The sequence below is a fragment of the Strongylocentrotus purpuratus genome, unplaced genomic scaffold (assembly GCF_000002235.5).
Source record: "Strongylocentrotus purpuratus isolate Spur 01 unplaced genomic scaffold, Spur_5.0 spur5_contig_866, whole genome shotgun sequence".
NCBI lineage: Eukaryota > Metazoa > Echinodermata > Echinoidea > Camarodonta > Strongylocentrotidae > Strongylocentrotus > Strongylocentrotus purpuratus.
This window is the reverse complement of record NW_022145575.1, coordinates 2734997-2745133: the sequence shown is the minus strand read 5'-3', so window position 1 is coordinate 2745133 and position 10137 is coordinate 2734997.

The window sequence follows — 10137 nt, the reverse complement described above, 5'->3', positions numbered from 1 at the left end:
GGTAAACAAATGTCTAAAGAAATGCATACATGCGCTCAACAACTGAATATACATTAATTATTTCCAGATTCTGAATCTCAACGACCGAAAAACGTTTTATGTGGCTGCTTCGAAAGATAATACCTGTCTTGCCACTTTTAAAAGATCCCATTAAAACATACTTCTTTCCTCAGTAATAAAGTTTGATTCACCTATCTAATAGTTTCATGTTTCTCTTCATATTCTGTTACTTAGTAAGCGATGAGGTACTTTTTTGTTTTAGCGCTCCTAAATAATCGATATCATCGTCAATACAATTGCAAACTGACGGAATCAGAAAGACGTATCATATTCAACAGGCACAGCGTAAGGGATGTTGGTCCTACCTGATCTTGATGCGGTGTTCGAGTAGAATTTTGTGAGATGATGATATACTTTCTCGTAGCTAGCTTGATGTGACCAAGTGTCTCTACCCAGATATCTGTTGAATTATTGTCTAGATAACGTCTATATTATAGAATATCGAAGCCTGCAATGACCTTCAGTGAAATGGAGAGATGTTGCAATCAACCTCCGAACCGGGAGAAGATACTCAGATAAATAGAATGACCTTCTACTCGTAACCAACAAGTCACCGCATTCAAATTAAATTGCAAATATATAGTGTTCAACAACACGATGGTGAATGAAACTTTATAATATTCGAAATATATGACCCTCAGACCATATTGTTTTAATTATTTTTTATTCAAAGTTTTAATCATTGTCATTGTCATCATTCTGGAATCTCCGTTTTATAAATTTATTTTCTTGTCTGTGTATGAACTACAGCTGGATTTCGTATTGTTTGATAGATTGAATAGATATCGAAGCCTAGATATCGAAGATATTCGCACGGTAACCGACAAGTCACCACATTATGAATTATTCCACCTTAATGTACCTTCATTCTTATGCATCACGAATGAACACTGAATGGGATTCTTCAATGTTTGTTTTGATTAATTTCCTCCCCTTTTCTTTCTCCCTGTTTAATACTGATAATTTTTTTTCAATTATTCTTAATCAAGGCAAATTATTATTTTTATATTTTCTTTATGCAAGAGAGGGAGAGAGAGAGAGAATATGTTAACTGAGAATTATCGAGTACAACAATGAATTGCATCCTTTTCAACATTATTCAATTCGCTGAAAATATTCAGAATATGAATATGATAAATCCACATAATACACTAACGCTGTTCAACGCATCCAATGCTCCAACCATAGCCCGTATGCCAATACACCATATTTATCAAATATGAAAAGATTTTAATTTTGAAGAAAAATCAAATTTACAATGTACTGACAGGCATCAGTTGAAATCATGAATTCTCTGTGACTGGCTTAGCACTAGTTTCTGAGGGACCAGTCACTGAAGATCCATAATTCTACATGTGCAGCGAAAAAAAGTATACGCACACACACACACACACACACCACACGCACGCACATACACACATACACACACACACGCGCGCACATACGTACACATACTGTGCTTGAGGAGAGATTTCCCATTACACAGTGGCTGAGGGCTTTTTTAGTGGGGGGGGGGTGATTTGTTTGATGTTGATTTGGATTTTTTTTTTCCTCTCAACAAACAAAAAACGAAAAATTGCACAATTAAGATACAAAATAGTGCAAAAATATATTGCAAAAGACTTTATACAATTTTACTTATAACCTCATCAATGCAATTAGGATAGGTGCAGGGAATTGGAGCCCTTAAGCACATTTACATAATTTACATAAACATTACAAATGTTACACTTACAGAAAGTTTTGTATTCTCTTCAGTAACTTCTTCTCTTTATTTGGTAACAAAATTGTGGGCATGATGTAACTGATTAATAAGCTAACAATGATTAATGACGTCAGCACCAAAGGTATCCCATTACGTAAATGTGCAGACAATGAGGGACAGTTACAAATCAAGACATTTTGAATACAATTTGAATGAAAATGGAATTGTTATGGTTAGTTCAAACACTTTTTGATAGAGATATATGCAGCTAATGAACTTACTGTAATTTTGAAATGATTTTAAAACAATGTGGCCCAAAATATTTCTGCACATGGACAATTAACCAACCAGCATCGGGTCATTGACTGTCCTCGGCATATTCGACATTCACAACAAACGACCCCCATCTCTCTCTCTCTCCCTCTTTCACTCTCTTCAAACTTCTCTCCTTCTTTTTTTCTTTTAACCTTCCCTTTTCTCTCTTCTAGCATGATGATTATTGTTGTCTCGCCGAAATCTGACTAATTTTCATTAATGTATAACATGTAATTAGGAATAATATGTTTATTTAATTATGATAATTCCATTCCCTGCTCTCTCTCTCTCTCTCTCTCTCTCTCCGTCTCTCTCTCTCTCTCTTCCTTTCTCTCTTTGTACCTCCCCTTTTCTCCCATCCTCTCTCTCTCTATTCCATTCGCTTCATCACTCTCACTTTCATGAGCCATAAACCTTCCCCTGCTCTTGTATTATCTTCTGCGAGTACATCCTTTCATGTAATGTACATAAACGAACGCAATATAATTCTGCTGTATTGTCATTATGTCACAGATTTATCTACTATTGTTCGTAATACTATTGGACATGTATATAATTTACATCACTGTACCTTTGTAAATTGACCCTTTCAGCCTTGTGTTGCTAATCGATCATTTTACACCAATAAATGAATAATAATAATAACAATAATAATAAATCTTGGACCTGGTGTCCCCCATTACCTGCACATATTTCTGATCAGACACCATTCATAATGTGCTGTGCAACACTCATTCACAACATACAATGGCCATAAGTTTTCTGTGATGGTGGCACACTTCATAAACTTCATTTTAAAACTGCTTTTTAAGAGCCATGCACCCCTAAATATCTGCATACACCACAACATTCAGTGAAAATTGTGTTTTTATATCAGAGCAAAATTTTACGATCAAAATTGGTTGCCTTGGTCAATTTTGACAATTTTCTCGGAGAAAGAACACATTGTAGGCTTCGAAATGAATTGGATTATGTAGTAGTGTTGTTAAAGGCCACACATGGCGCTATAGCAATATTGGAGCCAACACGGACAGACAGTGATGGGTTCAAGTTTAGTGGTCTCCAATTCCCTGCGGTCTCCAATTCCCTGCACCTACCCTATGCATATACAAACGCTAGACGGCGGGAGGGGTGGGGGTAGGTCGTTGTTTTCTTTCATATGCACCCGTCCGGTCTGTTCACGATCACATTTTTCACAAATACGGCCCCCTCAAATTTTAATGTACTCCGCTATGCAGTATGCAATCCCTGATTTGAAATGCAGTATCCGCTAGTGAACAAGGTCATGTAAAATTAGGTGAAAAATAGAGTATTGAATTAAAAATTTCAATTACATTTTTCCAGCCGGATGTTCTGTGATAGCTTTCCACATTTAAATTGAAAAAGATAATCAAAAAAAGTGATTTAAGAATAAGTCGATTTGAAAACACCATACGGCCTGCTTTTGCAGTTGATCTTGCTATTGCCCGACCTTCATAATGTATGAGCGTATACTTTTTCAAATCTATATTGTTGTAAAGCGCATAGTCACAGTCAGACTGCAGCCGGTGCGAAAACCCTCTATATTGTTCAGCACGTATGCAAGAATTTACGTGTCTTGCATACACAATGAGTAGTGCAGACGGTCTTCCCGATCGGCAGTTTTTGCCTTTATAATTGTTCATTTCTCATGAAATGGGTCTTATTTTAAAGATAAGAAGTTGCACTCTCTATATACTTATATGACAATCATGTTAAATATATTTTGGAAACAGATATTTCGCCTTGAAAATGGGGTTTTTCGACGATAAATCTATCTAAAGAGTAGGGCTGATTTTCACATAGAAATCATTCTTGCGTCAAGAAGATGTTATAATCAGCATAAAGCATAAATATTTTTCTTTACAATGATATCAAAATTATTTTATTTTACGCTGTACCAAAGTCAGGAACCAAGAAAAATCACGCGAATGTTCATGAACAATTTAAAAAAAGTAGTCAACTTTGCCGATGTGATAATAGAGCGTTCTGATTGGCCAAATACGTCAACTACGTCACATATGTTACGCTTTGGTTAATTAACATTCTGAATACCACATTTAAATAAGCATTCCTTGTGGCGTGCGCCTGTAATGCACGTGCGCGCAAGCAGTCATGACAACAATCTGAGGACCCTGGATCAATTACGTCACCTGTCTTCAGATAAAAATTTTCTACATTATTTCTTTTTTAATCATTTTTCTTAATTTTTTCGGCCAGTCGGTGGCGCGGCAGAGCTCCCTGAAGTTTAATAATCAGTTATGCATTGCCATTGCTCAAACGGCGAGCGTGCACGAGTATGAAATCACACAATATCGCGCCATCTTATAGAAAGAACAAATTGGTAATTTCCGGGTTTTTAGGGTCTTAATTACTATGATTATAAAGAGAACAAGATTTTGCGTCAATTAGGTTTTGACATTATTTTGATCAGTGACTTTTCATCTTTCCAACGAATCTCAAAGTAAACAAATTAATTATGTACCAAAGTCAGGAACCAAAAGCGAAATTTAGGGTACAAAATACCTGTTGAAATGTTACAAAAATAACGACAATAAAAGTGGGGAAAAAGGATTGTTTCAAAATTGTGAAAGATGGCAAGTTTCATATCAAACTGAAGCTGAGAATCTCGAGAGTAATTACCGTTGCGTGCTGCCATGTTGACAGAAGTTATCGACCACAAAAGCAACTCCATGTACCAGGCGCGGATCCAGGATTTCTTAGGGGGGGGGGGGGGGGGGGGGCCCACTTTTTTTTTTTTTGGTCCGAATTTTTTTTCGTAACGACTCAGCCAGCCGCTAAATAAGCGGGGGGGGGGGGGGGGGGGGGGGGGGGGGGGGGGGGGAAGAGCACACTTTTTTTTTTTGGTCTCGAAATTTGAAAATTTGACATTTTGTTCCGTTGGGGGGGGGGGGGGTGAGGTCACCTTTTTTAGGTCAGCCATTGGCATATTTTTTTATATTTTTTTTAAATTTAAAAAAAAAAAAAAAATCAGAGAAAAGGGGGGGGGGGGGGTTCTCCAAAATACACACATAAAAAACCGAAGGGGGTAGGGTCAACCCCCTAACCCCCTCCCCCCCTTCCGTACGTGCCTACTCGTCTGAAAATACTTTTCCCCTTCCCGCGCGAAGCGCGGAAGCTTTTACGTTTCATTAAATCATTAGAAAAAGAAGACGATTCGTTGTACAGTTTTTTACTCTTAATCCTCGTCTTAATTCATCCCCCTCTCCCGCGCAAAGCTCGGAAGCTTTTACGTTTCATTAAATCATTAGAGAAAGAAGACGATTCGTTGTACCGTTCTCGACTCTTAATCCTCATCTGAATTCAGTTTTCCCCTCCTCCCTCCCGCGCGAAGCGCGGAAGCTTGTACGTTTCATTAAATCATTAGAAAAAGAAGACGATTCGTTGTACCGTTCTCGAAAATAATCCTCGTCTGAATACAGCTTTTACGTTTCATTAAATCATTAGCGAAATAAGACGATTCGTTGTATCGTTATGACTTTTAATCCTTGTCTAAATTCAGTTTCCCCCCTCCCACGCGAAGCGCGGAAGCTTTTACGTTTCATTAAATCATTAAAGAAAGAAGACGATTCGTTGTACCGTTCTAGACTCTTAATCCTTGTCTAAATTCAGTTTTCCCCCCGCTTCGACGTTTCATTAATTTTTTAGAGAATGAAGACGATTCGTTGTTCCGCTCTCGAAAATAATTTAGTTTCCCCCACCCGGAAGCTTTTACTTTTCATTAAATCATTAGAGAAAGAGGAGGATTCGTCGTACCGTTCTCGACTCTTAATCCTTGTCTAAATCAATTCCTCTCCCCCCCCCCCTTCCGCGCGAAGCTTCGACGTTTCATTAAATTATTATAGAAAGAAGACGATTCGTTGTACCGTTCTCGACTCTTAATCCTTGTCTAAATTCAGTTTCCCCCCGCTTCAACGTTTCATTAAATTTTTAGAGAATGAAGACGATTCGTTGTTCCGCTCTCGAAAACAATTTAGTTTCCCCCACCCGGAAGCTTTTACTTTTCATTAAATCATTAGAGAAAGAGGAGGATTCGTCGTACTGTTCTCGACGCTTAATCCTTGTCTAAATCAATCCCCCCCCCCTTCCGCGCGAAGCGCTGAAGCTTCGACGTTTCATTAAATTATTATAGAAAGAAGACGATTCGTTGTACCGTTCCCGAAAATTATCCTCGTCTGAATTAAGTTCCCCTGCCCTCCCCCGCGCGTAGCGCGGAAGCTTTGACGTTTCATTAATTCATTAGAGAAAGAATACGATTCGTTGTACCGTTCTCGACTCTTAATCCTTGTCTGAATTTCAAATATGTTCTTTGTCTATTCCCTTTTCTTCCTACGTCCTCTTCCTTTACACTCCTCTCTTTTTTGGCCGGCGTTTATTGGGGGACCACCCCACCGCCCCCCTGGCTACGCGCCTGCTGTCAGATGAACATATGTTGATACCTTGTCCGTCCCGGAAGCTCAGGGGTTTAAGGTTTTAATTTACGGTCAGATTAGCATTCAGGGGTCCGCCTTAGCTCCCTAGACGGGGTCCAGGGGGCAGAGCCCGGAAGTTCAGGAGTTCAGGCATTTAATTACGGTCAGATGAGCATTATTTTGATACCTAATTGTTACAATGGCAGGTCACTAATTGGCTTGGGGTTTAGGGGGCGGAGCCCCGGAATCTTTAAGGGTTTTAGGCACTCAATTACGGTCAGATGAGTATCGAGGGGCCCGCCTAAGGGCTCTTGGTTGGGTCCAGGGGGCAGATCCCCCAGAAGCTCAGGGGTTTTAGGCGTTTAATTACGGTCAGATGAGCATTTTTGATACCTTATTATTTGTGACACTAGCAGGACACTATTTGGCGTGGGGTCCAGGGGGCAGAGCCCCCAGAAATCAGGGGTTTTAGGCATTAAATGACCGTCATATGAGCATCTAAGGGCCCGCCTTAGAGCCCTAGGTGGAATCCAGGGGGCAGAGCCCTTAGGATTTTAGGCATTAATTTTAATCATGGTCAGATGAGCATATTTTGATACCCCATCATAATGTGACACTGGCAGTTAACTATTTTTTCTTTCTCGCTCTCTTTCTTTCTATTTCTCTTTAATATACTTTTTCAAAGAAAGTGTGGGGGAGGGGCTCGAGGATCCCGATCCCCGCCGTTCCGCGGGCCCTGATATGTAGGCATTTAAAGAAGCATTTTCTTGCCTGGCTGTAAATTTAGGAATTTGTCATTTTCCAACAAACGCATGAAGTGAGGAAAATTATCTCATTTCAGCATTATTTGTTAACCACCGTTATGGAAATATAAATAAACCACGTTTGAATTTTATTTCTCCAACCCCCCCCCCTCCCTATCAGTATGCCAGTGCCCCCCCCCCTCCGATCTACACCTTGTTGGCGGGAAAATTGCAACTGATATCCCTTACCTTTCTTCATTCTCTTTTTTATTCCTTTCCCTTTCTCTCCTCTTTCACTTTCCCTTCCCTTCCTTATCTCTCTTTTATTTGTTGTATTGGGGGGGGGGGGGGGAGGGGGGAGGCAAGTCCTTCCCCCCGATCTCCTTCTTCCCTCTTTTCTTTTCTTCTTCCTCTTCTTTTTTTCCCTTTCTCTCCTCTTTCCCTTCTTTTCCTTCTCTCTCTCTCCTTTTTTTTTTCTTTTTTTTTTTTGCGGGGGGGGGGGGGCAAGGCACGCTCGGCCCCCCCCCCTGGATCCGCGCCTGCCATGTACACCCTTACAAATCTCACGGAAAATCTCGTGAATTTCAGCACACGTGAATGTACGAGATAACCAAAGAGACGCTGAATAAAAATCAGCGTTTAGCCCGTAATTATATTTAAACGTCTTTGGTTTAGCCTCATTATCGCGCACGCTGCGGTCTGACTGGTCATGCCTGCCTACAATGGCTCCAACGATAAAATAGAATCGCACTGAAAAACGGATAAAACAGATAGGAAAGCAAGACCATAATGTTGAGAAGATGTGAAAAGGTGGCGAGAGAACAAAACTGGGTGCAATGGAGGGTGTTATACGGAGGTTATTTGTTTGCACGGAAAACAAATTTCTAGTTTTGTGTCAAAAAATCATTTCCTCTTTTCATGCAAAAACTAATGGTCTTCGGGATTATACGGAGGTTATTTGTTGGCACGGAAAAACAAATTTCTAGTTTTGTGTCAGCAAATCATTTCCTCTTTTTATGCAAAAACTAATGGTTTTCAGGGTTACACAAAGCAATATGGAGAGAGAAAGAGTGGGAGAGAGAGAAGGAACATGAGAGTCAGAAAGAGAGACACAGAGGGAGAGAGAGAGAGAGAGGGAATTGAAGAGAGGAACAGTTCAGTGTGAGATGATCCATATACAATTTCATTCAAAACATTGCTTTGTAATAGGAATTATTATTATTGCACCTGTGCTTAGTATTGTTACATAACATGTGAAACATTATTATGCATGCCAAAAAGACAACTGTGTGCTAATACATGATAGATGGTAGATACACTGTACAATTGAACGAAGAAAATTGATGTCAGATAGAAGAGGCGAGAAGAGAGACAGGTAAGAAGAAAGAATGAAAAGCGGAGAAAAGGAAAGAGAGGAAAATCTAGATATCCTTTCCAAAACAATGTGGTCCCGTGGCTTGACACCCCATCTAGACGAGACTTTTTGTCACTTTTGTTTGTAGTGTGTGTGTTTTGCAATGTCCATTCATACTATTTCCTATCGACAAAGTTGGGTGCATGGGCAGGGAATTATAGATGGGATGAAATCGACCCAACATTGGGATCTGTTTATTTTTAGAGGGGGGGGGGGGGGGGGGTGGTAGTGAGCACTAAATTTTTTTGGGGGCCCTCGAAAATTTGAAAAATCGCACTCCCCCCCCCCCCTTGAGCGCCAGGGGAGGGGGCCCATCTCCAAAAAAAGGTAAAGTTAACGTGTTTTTACACTTTTTTTTCCCAGGGGTGGGGGTCGGGGCTCCCCGGGCCTCCCTGGATCCACCACTGACATAATATTCAAGGACACCATTAGGAAGTTTTTTTTCCACACATATTGTCTTTCGGTCTCACTGAGCAAGTCTTGTAAGGTCCTAGACGAGATACATTTATCATTTTAGAGTTACTTCTTAAAATAATGAAGTACATCTTCTTTTCGTATTTTCGTATTTTCAAATATGTATGGTTTCCATGCGTATGTCTTATAAGAGGCTCACCTTGATTATGCTACATGTACTGTATTAACCTTTTTCCCCTTTTCTTCCTTTTGTTATTTTATTGTTCTTCCTTTTCCTTATTTCTAATTCTTATCCTTGTCTTTATTCTTCTTTTTCTTTTCTTAAGTTGTTATCCTTCTCATTCTGTTCTTCCTTCTTTCCTCATGCTTTCCTTCGTTATATCATTAAAAAAAAATGTCTACTTTCAACTTCCTTAATTGTCTAAATAGTTATGCTTCTTTCTTGTTATTATGACTAAATTAGGCTTCTTTCAATGTTTAATAGTGAACAAAAGAGATGGAGAAGAAGAAAAAATATCCCAACGGGGCCACCCCTGGAACTACATAGAACAACTTATGTTTTCTGTTCGTCAGATTTTTCTGCTTCTATTGAAAGGGTGGACATCCCTTTAAGTCCTATCCAAGAGACTTGGTAATGAGGATTTGAAAAGATACTCTCTGCTAGCCTCAAGATAAGCAGCAACAACAATGATGGCAGAAAAAAAGCAAATGGAATACTTACAGGGCTCAAATTAAATTTTTGTCCACGGGGGCTCTTCCAAAAAACAAAAAAAAAACCCGTGAACCTTCTCACGAGGGCTCTTTTAGTGCTGACGGGGGCTCTTATTTTAATACAAATTTCCATTGGATTGGTACCCATGAAACTCCTAAATTCCTTGGTATTTTATCATTATCATTTATTTAAGTCGGCATTCTCCCTCTTGGAAATTTACTTGTTACATAGATGTATAATTTTATCCCCGTGATCAGTGGCGGATCCAGGGGGGGGGGGGCCTGGGAAAAAAGAAGGGGGAAAAAAAGGGGGAATTTTCTTCT